Source organism: Dreissena polymorpha, chromosome 9 (assembly GCF_020536995.1).
Source record: "Dreissena polymorpha isolate Duluth1 chromosome 9, UMN_Dpol_1.0, whole genome shotgun sequence".
Taxonomy (NCBI): domain Eukaryota; kingdom Metazoa; phylum Mollusca; class Bivalvia; order Myida; family Dreissenidae; genus Dreissena; species Dreissena polymorpha.
In genome coordinates this window covers 35,673,822-35,687,698 of record NC_068363.1, presented here as the reverse complement: position 1 = coordinate 35,687,698, position 13,877 = coordinate 35,673,822, and the positions used below count along the sequence as shown (strand labels likewise).

At 32.3% G+C, this 13,877-nt stretch overlaps 1 protein-coding gene and 1 long non-coding RNA gene across 3 annotated transcripts in view; one reads left to right on the top strand and one right to left on the bottom strand.

Moving 5' to 3' along the window:
- The window catches only part of LOC127845248 (uncharacterized), a 119,957-nt gene that overhangs the window by 66,849 nt on the left and 39,231 nt on the right, over positions 1–13,877 (bottom strand). The gene's annotated exons all lie outside the window — the stretch shown is intronic.
- Positions 1–13,877, top strand: part of LOC127845243 (splicing factor 3B subunit 3-like) — a 179,385-nt gene that overhangs the window by 130,591 nt on the left and 34,917 nt on the right. The window lies entirely within an intron of this gene.

Genomic DNA, 13,877 nt, shown 5'->3' with positions numbered 1-13,877 from the left:
TTAATGTTATTCTTTTTTATACTGGAAATGTGGAGTTCCGATTTTTACAATTATCAAATTTAAGCATTTAATGACAAACTTCGATAAATGACAAAATCTGTGAATATGTCACTTAAAAAATAAGTCTTGTGTTATTGAACAATTGTGTATTAAAATAAATTAAATTGCATTTGTATTTTCTTTCATCGCAGTTTAATGTGTAAGCGATACGATGAGTTTAATGAATATTAACACGTTTTAGTACGTTCAGGGCTATACGTTCGGTTCGGAATGCATCTTTTACCGGATTAAAGCTTCAATGCGACCCAAAATATCAACACTGTTAAGTTAATGTAGTGTTGTCAATATTATCCTGTCTTGTACAATGGATCGCTTGCCCTAAATAAAGGAATTGGCAGTTACATTAATATTTCTCCAGATATAATATATTTGGCATAAGTATATCTACATTGGCTAAACAGAAACTTTTCATTGCTAGATTTTTAAAATTGAAGTTACAAAAAGATGGGTCCAATAATACATATGAAATATTTAAACTTTATATTGTATATCTATTATCATATACATGTTTAGACTACATCATTCAATAGGAACACGTTTAAACGAATAATGATCATACAAAGTCTCAAACATATATCTCGGTGCTGGAACATCATGGAATAATAAAACTGAAATATATTTTATCTTTTTCGGAGAAGATAAAAGTCACAAGTACCTTCGAAATCAAATACAATATACCTATGCATTTTTCATCGTGCATGTTTCTCGCTGTAAACTAACAGTTATCATTATTTACTTCATAGACCGCGTTGTAACCGTAAATATTAAAGACAAATTGTCGAATTACGTGTTTTGTCACAAGGATGAAAATAAAAAACTTTAAAGAGTGTGGTACGAATTGAACTGAATGTTAATAATCACCGTCACAGGCCCGTTTGTTGCAAACGGTGACTTCGAAATAATACCCGGGGCATTCGTCGTTGTTTCCAGAGGAGCAATTTCGCTTTCGTTCTACAAACCCAGGACCACATGTTGTGGAACATGGGATCACATTCTGCCATTCGGACCAGGCTGTAAGAATATTGCTAGAAAAGTTCATTCAACGAGGGATTAAATTCGTCTCTTTATACAAACGGGGACGTATGCACTGATTAATTAATGGACTTGATAAGAATAGTCCACAGTACTCAACTTATCAAAGAAAAGTCGACAGACTCGAAACGACGTAAATATGTGTATCTTTAAGAAACGTGCTGCACACCATCATCGGTGATAATTTGTATGATACACATGTTTAATCCGTGTGCCGCACTGAACGACATTCCCTTAAGAGTATTGTCAATATAAAGAAATGATAATTGTCAGAAATCTCATAAGTAGAGAAATACACTCTTTTAAACTTCCGCTAGAGTAATGACTAATTTCCTACACGCTATATTACATTACATACAATATACATAAAGTAGACGTCGTTGAGCTGTAAAAAGAATTCTGCTCCGTGTTTTTTAAGGGCGTACTTATATTGAATTACCTATATTAAGCAGATGTACGTGAGTTATACAGAATCGCCTGTCAATTAAACAAAAAGATCTTTGAACAGTTGCACCGCTGAAGTTGAATTGTCAAATGAGAATAGTAAATAATAAAATACAGACAATTGAACGAATTTATCTACACACAAACACAAATGGAGAAGCACAAAACAAAATCCATTGAATTTTGAATGAAACAGATCAAAGCTTACACATTTTTGTGTAATTATAATTTTTTATATGGCCCAGACAGAAACTGTTTAAAACAAATTGCAACAGGAATTGATAACGGTTGTAATGTAGCCCATTAATAAGTAGACACACACATGCAAGACTCTTTGAATAATCCCAACGTATAATTTAATGAAATGCTACTACATAACATGCCCAGAGACAACCTAACTAATGTAGCCGAGGGTCCGAATATTTATTTACAAACAGACATCGTCATGTGTGTAAAGATCAACTCGTGTTTGGACATGTCACAATAAATATTTGTGCAAAGATGATTGAAACCCTCAAATGATTTATTGAAACCGATGCAACTTGCATGAGGGTATTACACATCAAGGTTATCGAGCGAATGCTGACATATCTGGGGACAACCGGTAACCGGCAATAATCTATATATGAGGCCAGCTTATCACTTCCTTTAACAAATGATTGAACTAAAAGAAACACATTCGGTAATATATATGGAAGCATTATAAATGGTTTTCAAGAATTTAATTCTATGTGGTTGGGCTATCGACAGATGGGATAATGAAGCAGACACATATAAGAATTAAAAATCCATTAGAAGTATACCACGAGAACGGGTGTGTCGGAAGAGCAAAGTGTCCAGTTGTTACTTTCAATGTCCGTTTGTGATATAGCAAATTATTTCATTAACGCACTTACCGACACTTCATATCAAGCAATTCAACAGAATAAAAAAATCTCTAAATCAATACAGACATAGGTAACAAAGATTGCCTGCATCTCATGAACTGTAAGACAGTTGAATTGTTTTAACTTGAACGGGTGATATTAATGCTCATCAAGACAGTTTGAGTGGAGGCATCAATTTTTAAGATCTGAAATGTCATAATAAATGTATGATGGATAAATGGTGCAGATGAGTACATGTACATGTATGTACAATTAAACGCACAGTATTCTTCTAGACTGGAATAAAGTAGTACTTTTTAGTATGCAACTCTGCTAGTGGCCGCCGCAGATAATGCATATGCTACTGATATAGCTAATATGTTTTTCTCAATCTTTATCGACATTTTGTGGCGAAAAGTGCAAACTAACAGAAATTCCTTAATCTTCTGGGTGCCACTCTTCAAGCACTGAATGTGATTTAATACAGTTTACATATGCTGTTGATGTGCATATCGTTAAAACAGCCCACGTGTCTGTCTCTCGAAAAATAACGATACTTATCGGTGGAAACAGACTTGGTGTTTGTATGCTTTCATGCTGTACTTAAGGACAATACCATAGTCGTCCAACTAGACAAAACACGCTCAGCCAAATCAAAAGGTTAGAGTATAAAGCATTATAAAAACCAACGGGTTCTTGGTATGCACATAACACTAAAATATACTTTCGGCTGTGCATGTCCTCATTGGATGTGATACAAGATTTCGCACATTTGAGTTTGAAAGGTAATGACTTTGAAAAAAAGTTAAGATATTGATGCGCTACCGAGTGAGCTTAACACTTTCTACAGCGTAGCAACCAAGAACGTGTGACACTCGTCGGTGAAAGGATTATTGTGGCACTATTTGAACAGTTTATGTCTTCGAGATCTTACTGAAAATGCAGTTAGCACTTTGAATTCTAGAAATAATACCCAACTACCGGAGCCCGACTCCGCAAAATTCAACTGCTTTCGCACCCGTCTTCAAATATACCATTGAACGTGATTGCCTGAACAAGATCAAATATTTTAAGCATAGACGTTGAATTGATATTCCAGTCAAAACAGACATGAATCATGCCAAGCAAAATCTACTTACAAACAGTTATTAAATGGTAGTGCAATTAAGACTGTTCCAACAAGCGATGTTCGTGCAAAACACATGGACTGGAGTGTTTCATAGCATGTAAAGAATGTAAAGGAATAAGTCGTTTCAACTGGGTACTTGACCGTTTGGAGAACAAATATGACACAGCAAGATACTCGTTAAGCATGTTTGAAAAGCGTAAATCTCCAAAGCCAAGGTCACAATACTGTATTATACTACATACATTCTCTTAATCACATGTTATTGATGACGATTGATATCTAACTTCCTAAGAGTATAATTACAGTAAAATATGTTACAGTTTGTGTTAGGTTTATATTACTTAATCAGCCCAGAACTATCTACACGATATCTAAGTGCACGATTTTATCCATGATTATTCCATTATTATTACGGTTAAACAACTTTAACGGAAGCAGTAGAAATTAAACTCACAAGGGATTATAACATGAAAGCTATATTATCCATGTAACATATTGTTTAAAAAAAGCATTTCCCTTCGATACAAGAATTGTGTTATCCTTTAACTATTACTTCATTTTCTTAAAATTGAATGACCTTCTATAATAAATTCTTTAAAGTCTAATTAGTGGCGTAAGCGAACAAACAAATACTAAGATAGTTAGACAAATTATTTACAATATGCAAAATGCAATGCTCATCCTTGTATCTTACTTAACAGAAATAACATAACAGAATTACACAAAATACCGTGTCTTATCACTAACTAGGTAAAGGCACTTGACATAATTACAGATAAAGATGTTATAATGATTTAGTTTCAATCAATTCAAAGACAATTTTTAATGCAAAACATTACGCACATATGTATAATTTTACCAAATCCTTACATGGTGGTGTTTGTGTTGTCTTGTGACTTAATGTCGTAGTTGTTATTACTGAAAAACAATTCGAAAATGCATGTGTACATAACAACATAAAATAAGTGTCAAACAATCAATCAGTAAATTATAAATAAATACATTTCTAAAGGGTACCTAAACTTAAAGAACATTGGTAGTCAATGAAATCGTTACCAAGAGATGGATTAAATAGAGGATATTTGTTGGGTTTGGTGGATTATCGATTTTAATTCACGAGTGATCATAGAAAATATATTTTTTCTATGATCGCGAGTGAATTAAAATCGATATTACACCGAATCCAACACATTTTCTTTTTATTTTATGCTTTTTTTCACAGTTTATATACTTGTTAAAGAGTTTAACTAAAGAATTTTAGCTGGGATAATGACGTCATTTTGTCACAAAATGACGTCCTTTCACAGTTAACAGTGAAACTTATCGATAATTTTCACTGATAATTTTCACTGTTTGAAACAGTGAAGTTATCAGTTTTAATTCACTGATATTTCTCTTTAAACCACCGGAAAGCATAAAATAAAATGCCTTGACATTCATGATCAAATGTAAAAATAAATTCTTCAAATAAACACCAAAGAAACTTACTACAGTCGACAATATGACAGGGTTGAAGATCGTAAGACAACATGCACATTAACCCACACAAAACTTACTACAGTCAGCGAGTTTACAGGGTTGCAGTTCGTACGACTGTCCCGCACAGTCACTGTAGTGACCACTGGAACAGTTCCTGCGTCTAATTTCAACACCGGTGCCGCACGTTTTAGGGCACGAGGACAGTGGACCCCACTCGGACCAGGCTGAAATGAAAGACATTCATTTATATTTAACATAAGTAACTTTCACCAATAAGAATGGAGTCAAAAGTTTAAACTGCGTTTGTTTCACTTACGTGTACGTATTATTGATATTCCGATTAATAAAATGTATATTTATTTTTGTGCATTTATGTTCATAACAAGTTAGCAGCCCCTATTTCACTTTTGCCTTATAATGAACTTAGTGTAAAAAAATCCAAATTACTTTGGTGCGCTTATTGACATTCAGGTTTTCAAAGTTATTTACTCTTACGCTCATTAAACATGTTGGTTTATAAAAATTAAAGCCCTAATTTTGAGCCCAAACAATGACGTGAACAGTTTGACATGCTCATCAACATGTTTGAAAAGAATAATCCCTTAAGCAGCAAAGATTTTTGCTGAAAAGGCCACCAGTGATGTAAAGTAGGTAAGACCGCACACAATATAGATAGGCACACTTCTATCGCTGGTTAATATTGTATTTAAACTTAAGCATAATAGTGTCAATACAAATGCAGTAACGCGTGATAAAAAATCAAACAGACGGTAGGACGGACGGCGGAACTGACGGACATTTGTAATTCTACATTCCGCGTCTATAAGATGGATATGAAACTTGCTATTAAGAACAGTTTTCTGGTGTTGTTTAATGCGAATCTTTGTCACTCAAAATACAATAAAATAGGGTAATTTTAAAGCACAACTACTCCACATGATAAAATCATCAAGATGATGTAAGAAAATAAGTGCTGTAAAAAGAGCTTCCAATAATACATTTTGTCTCCTTTTTTAATCAATTCAATAAATTAAATGTTATCCAAGTTTAGTTCTACTATGTCGAGTGGGGAAAACCAAACGTGTATCTCTACTTTCGTTTTCTGGTCAGAAACATCTTTTGATACGCGGACACTATAACATGGAAATATGCTATATATGTCGTCTGGAACATTACGACGTTGAAATCGCATTGATGTTGTAACATCAACGAACACCATCATCCGCTAATGTGTATAATATACGGTTATTCGCTAATTCTAGTGGGTTGGGACTTTCGTCAAGGCTTTTTTTTCTAACTTACAACGAACAACACATTTGCAATAAACGCTGATCATTCATGGCAATGTGTGATTTCTACAAAGAGAAATAAAATCATTAAACATGACGATGTCTTTCACCTCTGTTAACGACGTGCAACATATTAATTACAATGTATATGTCTGTAAAGTGGTGAGGACACTTCACAAAAGATTTATGTTAATGGTTCTTACTGTTGTTTATCATTTTAAGTGTTTTAACATACATTATTGCAATTGTGTATTGACACTTCTGCAAAATGTGGCATTTAAATCGTAGACATAAGCTATTCAGACTACAGGAATTGCACAGGGTTTTACTACATTATATCCATATTTCATTGGTTTCTACAGAATAATTTGCATAATTTTTATTTTCAAATGTGTGTCAAATACGCACTGGAATTATTTGATTACTAAATGTCCTTTCGTAGTCTGATTGATTTACTACTTTTCTATAGAAAACATGTGGCGTGCAATGTTTCAATTACGTTTATAATTATTATTGTCGGTAAATGTAATTCAATTCCTTGAAAACAAATAACTGATATGTCACAGATCCTTTTTTGCACGTGTATCAAACAAGAAACTAGACATGGGTGTAATCAAAAGATAACGACTAATATCAATTACTACTTACTTGGACTGCATGGCTTTCGATTACAAACATCGATCTTCCATGATCTTTCTCCGTGGTAGGCCTCACAGTCCCTGTTATGACCGGTAGAACATTCTCTGTCCGACTCCTGGAAACCTCCATCACAACTGGCAGAACACGCTGTAGTTGCAGTCCATTCTAACCAGTCTGGATTAAAATTATATAAAGTCAAATGCCGTCTATCCATTTAAACTTGTCATTCATATATGCTCAAAACACTCAACTCCCTTTAGCATTTACTTTTCAATCTTACAATTTTCAGATGGGAATTTGACATTTTTATGAAGGGCTATCTCACAGATTTTCAAAATGACAATTTAGAAAAAAAACAACATTGTAACATATAAAACATAAGGTACTCAATATATTTAAACAAGCGAAAAATCGCTTCTAACTATGAAACATGTTTAACATATCGTAAATGGAGATCAGTCCATTTAAATCATATATGAACAGTTATACATTTATCGAACTTATTTGTTTACATTCAATTGTACAATTACATAAATGATTTGATATTTTATTTATTGATTTATTTATTTTCTGATTTTTATAAATGTATTTATTTTATTAATTTTTGAATTTATTAATTTTTGAATTTATTAATTTATTAATTTATTAATTTGTTAATTTGTTAATTGTTTAATTTATTAATTTTTTTATTTATTAATTTTTTAATTTATTTATTTTTAATAACGACGAGTTATACTAAACTGACCGCAGAGAACAAAATGGAAACTCATTCGACTTACTTGCGATAACCTGACGATCCACTAGACTTTCAATGTGAGTCGGCTCTAAAAATATATAGAATGGTGTTAACGACCTAGGCACTATGATTGTGTATATCAAAAACCGAAAACTTGAAAGTACATTGACGTCCATTGTCAAATACATGTGGCCAATGCAGAGGAGGAGAGTAAAAAACAAACATTAAAATACATAACAACACTATTAAGTGTTCGAATTAAACAATGAACGCAATCAAGTGTGGGATATTGCGCAGAAATATGTTTACGGAACTGACTCGTCAATATTAATTCTGATAATATGTTTTAGAAACTATACTGACGTCTTAAATGCACATACTTTAACAAGCTCAAGCATAATCAGAACAATCAATTTATTTGTGTATAATGGATTAAAACGGGTATTTAACATTTCATTATAAAAATAACACGCAAAATCATATTGTTTGTGTTTGCTATCTTGTTTTGTCCTCTGTTGAATTGATAAAAATATGTGGCAATAATTCTTTAATTTTATTCAGGTAATGTTTAGTAATGATTGCATTATAAAAGCATATACCAGATCGGTATGGAGAAAACAAGAATGGATACAAAGGTACCTGCATGACGCTTTCGACCGGTGCACTGGACGGAAGGCGCAAGTAAAATAAAAGATACTGAAATGGATGAAAAACTAAATTGACAATATCAACTTCTCCACATATTTTGTACTAAATGTTGCACTGATGTACAACTGAAGTTAAACGTGTGAAAAATATCAGCATAAAATACGCTTTAGAATGGTTTCCAGTATTATCAGTATCCAGCTCTTCAAATTAGATTCCAGTATTTACACGCGATTTTGTGCAGGAGTTGAAAAGAAATCAAAACACTATTTTAGTGATATATTTATACATGCAAGCTGTATATTATTCTGAAACACAAATTTATGTACTCCTATGACTGGTATTTTAAATATAATAATGCAGGTTATGTTTGATTAATTTTGACGAACTACCTCACCGTGCAGCAATAATAGAGCCAGCAGTCCATGCGCATTAATCAAGGGCGAAAACCGTTGTATTTATGGCATTTTTCGTTTAAAGGAAGTCTTTCGGTAAATGAGGTAAATAAGGTTCGTCCCTTATCCGTGCAAACTGCGCACGCTTATCTAAACTTTGCGACCATGCTATTAGTCCTGTTTTCTCAGAGATCGAATCACGTGTGACCCCGATTAACACATGTTAAGGAAATAGCAAACAAAAACGTCGTACTAGCAGCTCAAACAGCAGTGACCACTTTTATGTACCATTAGCAATTTCAAAGAGGCACTACAAGTTGATATATGATGTGATTGAAATAACAGTTGATGCTTTCATGATGCATAGGCCATGCTACGCCGCTTTACCTCGGATACTTTCGATATAAGCTATCGCGTATTTAACAACTATGATGTTTTGATTTTGACCTAAATGTCGTAGTTTAGCGCCCAAACGCGCAAAACGTTTGGAGAGACTGCCAATACACAATGAGAAAAAATTACATCAAGATCACTTTATGTAACTATTAAATTGATTTGTGACTTTACAGAGTGATAAAGTTGTGTATGTTAAATTTTGAATACGTTAAAATCTAGATTACCGTCTTAATAGGCTAAACACGAAAACATATAAGCACACGATACACGTTTATTTAATGCGTGGTGTCTGTTTACTCATTTACTAGGAAACTGTTTAATTAAATATTTAGCGATAATGAATACGATGTGTTTAAAAGCTTGAGGTAAAACGGGACCTAGGTAACTCTTAAAAAAATTCAACAATATCGTTGTGTTGTTTTTCGTTAATTAATCCGAATTAGTCGCTTTTGATGAGAACTTATCTGTAACGTCGTGATAAGGTTTATTAAGATATCTGTTAAAAATAGGGGATTGCGTTATGTAATTAGAACTCATTCTAGAAAAACGCCTTAATGTAAAACAAACTTCGCATTCATCGTTAGAAATTCAAGGTTTTAAAACGGTATATACGCGCGCACATGCACACATTTGCTATAAAGTGCTCTACAACAGATCGCTGTATTAAAAAGATTTAATCTAACATCTTCAAGTTCATTGGTTCAAATCAATCACATTGTATAAATATATTTATTTTTCATTTACACTAACAAAATGATCAAAGAAAATATGTATCCGCTTTATATAATGGATAAAACATTAATACACATTTGTGGCAAGGTCGCCTGTGCAAAATATAAGCAATTAAATGGGTTTGGGTTCATGTAATACTGTGGTTTATACTTTCTGTTTCAAATACTTTAACAAGACTTTCCAATGAATACTTATACACTCCGTATGTGTGTCTCTTTAATGAAAACTGCATGTCTGCAATATAGATCAAGTTTTCGATAAGAGAAAAATACTGGTTTTACGAAAGTGTGGATATACATGTAATTCAGTCATGCTATCTGATTTGACTGACCGATGTTTAACCAATTGTATTGATCTTTATTATTTTCTACCTTTTTTACTTTTTAAAATTCAAGAACAAAATCCTTGTCACAATATATAACGCTGTGTGATCATGTTGTTTTATATGCTTTTTATAAGTTAAATTATTGAAACGTTACTCAAAGCAAATCAAGAATAGATAAATACAAACCCCTTTTTGCAATGTTTTATGTCTATTTTTTTTAGAGACGCGTGCTTTCCCAAGCTACTTACATGTATATATCTTTTAAAATCAACGACGGTGAAGCACATGTAACATATTACCTGTCTAAATTATATGATGTGAATTTTCTTTTATAACGAGTAAGATCCTGGTTATACATTAAAACCAATCTACAGATATATACATAGAATATAGTACGTGGCCAATAACATAACGGTGCAAATAACATAATGCATACAATAAAGAGAATACTGTCTATACAAGTGTTTTAAATTCAGCATTAAACATTATATATAAATACATTAATTAGTCGATACCAACGTGACATATTAGGTGTAAAAAAAATCTATTTTTTTAAAGAATTGAGTTTTATTTAAATGAACTCATTTCTATAACTGTTCGAAGTTATTTAATGCAAACATTATGATGTAAAAATATTTTTTTTAGATATGATAGATACTTTTTTATTGTCACATAAGTTAAGGCTGTATGCCATATAGCACTGCATTCATTCAATACACACACACTTTTAAATGCGTATCAAGTATTTCTATCGAACCAGGTCTTATGAATCACGTTTGAGTTAACATAGCTCCTTATGTTGACATAGTTCTATACAAGAGACAAACACAATTAATTGTAACAAAATATGTTATGTCAATACGCATATTTCCTGCACATCTGAAGTGTTTATTTTACATCAATAATTATTTATAAAGAATACTTACCTATATATTGTATTAGTTTAATTATTTCCATTTTGGTCTAATGTCCATTCAAGATGGCTGCACGTTAGCACAAATCACCAACGAGTCAGCGACGAGTCAGCGATCCCTTATCAATTTGTTCTAGCAGTGAAATTAAAACTACGTGTTCATATATGTAGAATGGCGATTTTAAAGTAATTCTCTCAATTCTTTAATTGGACATACAAACAAAGATTGTCCGCATGACAGGTATATTACATTCCTAATATCGTTTGATCGTTACTTTCTACAAATAATTACAAAAGGCAATGGGTTTAGTTTGGTACAATAAAAATTAACAACAAAACAACTATATTAACACAAATAAATAATCAAATATTTAAATTATCACAAAAGAGCATTTAAATCCTGAAATAATGCTATTTAGTGTAAGCTTTCTTTATTATTTTTTATTCTGAGCCAACGATATTTGTACATCGAGGGTTTTAAAACAGGAGCAGCAATGGTAATCTTCTCTTCACGACTCTTATCAAAATCGTGACACGAGTGGAGCATTTATGTAAATGTTCAGACAGACATGAAATAGAACCAACGGAGAACAATTTAATAACGAAAAATACACTTTCTGACCTTTTATAGTAAAATAACTTATTTACAGCCGCATATGTCACTTTGTTTCACTTTTTAAATATTTGCAAAAGTCAAAGTTGTATTAATTACATGCACAGTTTTTTTTAAGTTCGTTGATATTCTTTCACTTACTAGTAGCATGTGTCTAGTGTAATCTAGTCAAGTTTGCCGATTGTTCGAAGAGAACATTTCTGTCGAGTGACTTGTGCCATGCCGTACCATACGACAGGCAGAGTGCAAGTCACGAGTGTACTATTACTTTTATTATATATCACAAAGTACTTCAAATGAACGTTAAATTTAATTTATTTTAAACAAGATTCAATTAATGACTTCAATGTGGTACTTCGTAGTCTGATTTCGTATGGACACACGTAAACAAATTAGGACGTTATCATGCAACGTCATCATTTTTACAGATACTCCCAAAACAATGAAGGATAAAACACACCAAGTAATTTGTATCATATGTAAACTTGAATGGAATTAACGGTGATTGAATTAAAAAGTGCTATCATTGTCTATAAAACTATTTTTATATTTTTTTTTGGGATTAAATGGCGGCGTTCGTTGTAGAAACATACCTCTATACCACACTTATTTTTGGTCATGATCTAAATAGGCTGTATATTTTATGCCATTTTCGAGGATTTTTCATGAAGTTAAAACAACGAAAAAAATATATTTACACCGTTTAAATTAATATTAGGTAGGAAGGCAAAGAAATAAAATTTATGCTCACGAACATTTCGAAAACATATGTTAATTGGGATGTGTAATAGGTTATATCTCGTTTAAAGATAACCTGAGAGTAATTTATCATAATTGCACGTGTTTTTAACTGTTCGACTTTGTAAGACATTGAAAACACATTCCATAAAAGCTCACTTTAGCATAACATACTTATGTAGAGCTTGTCAATCCATCGTAGGGTATGCACCATTTGTCTCAGAGTCTGTAGAGTCACATCTAATGCCCAATGTTCATGAAACTCGGAAGAACATTTGTTAAAATGATATCTTGATCGAGTTGGCAATTGAGGCGTTTAAAATCAGATCATAGGGTTTTAATTCAAATTCAACAAATCGTACGTTGTGTGCCTAATTATCAATACATTTGCGCATTTACATTTGATCTAATGAAAGTCAGCTGAGTTTGAAAACGGGTCTGGGTTGTTGAAAAACACGGCAGTAAGGGTGCGTGGCAGTTTTCCTAATATGGTAAGGGCATAACACTCGATATTTTAATATTCCCTAATTATCATTAGGTTTCCTGAGAATATTTTTTTCTAATAATAGTCAGTTCGAAAATAATTCCGGCCTGTTTAAAAACATTGCTGTCAGGAGCGGAGCAGTTTTTCTTAATATCGCTTTAGTGAAATACGGTAAACACTAATGAAGTCACATTTTTTGCACATCATCACATTATTTAGTCAAAACTTATTTCTCATTATATCTTGAGTTCAGTTGAGGGGAAAAGTATACTTATTATGAGATATTGTAACCTTGAGAGTATATTTGTAGATCAACCACTACAATTATTGATCTCATTTTAGCCTCGGACTGTGATAAAATTTCTCAAAGAGGTGTGCTTGACATTACTATAAGTGATCATTTGCCAGTTTATTGTACTAGGAAAATTTCAAGAAGTTTCGTTGGTAAACATAACACTGTGTAAACAAGAACTTTGAAACATTACAATAAAGACAATTTTCAGTAAAGTTTATTATCTACAGACTGGAGTAGTGTTATGAAATGTGATATTGCCTGATATTGATGTAGCATGGGAAAATTGTAAATGTTTATTTTTGTAAGTATTAGACAATATTGCACCTGTAAAGGAGGTTAAAATTAAAAGGCGGACAGAGCCGTGGATTACATCTGACATTCTTAACTCTATAAACGAAGAGATAAAGCTTTTCGTTCATTTAAGCAGGAAAAATCTGATGTGAAATATGATAATTTCAAAAACTTGAAATATAGTACCGCAAATATGATTCATGCTGCTAAGAAAAATTATTTACTGATGTACTTGAAGAAAACAAATGTGATTCTAAATCTTTATGGCAATCACTTAAACATTTAGGAATGCCTTCTAAAAAAGCTAGCAGCTCTTCTAGTGTTAGCATTGGTCTCAAAATTGATAATAAAATATGTTTTGATAAATAAAATGTTG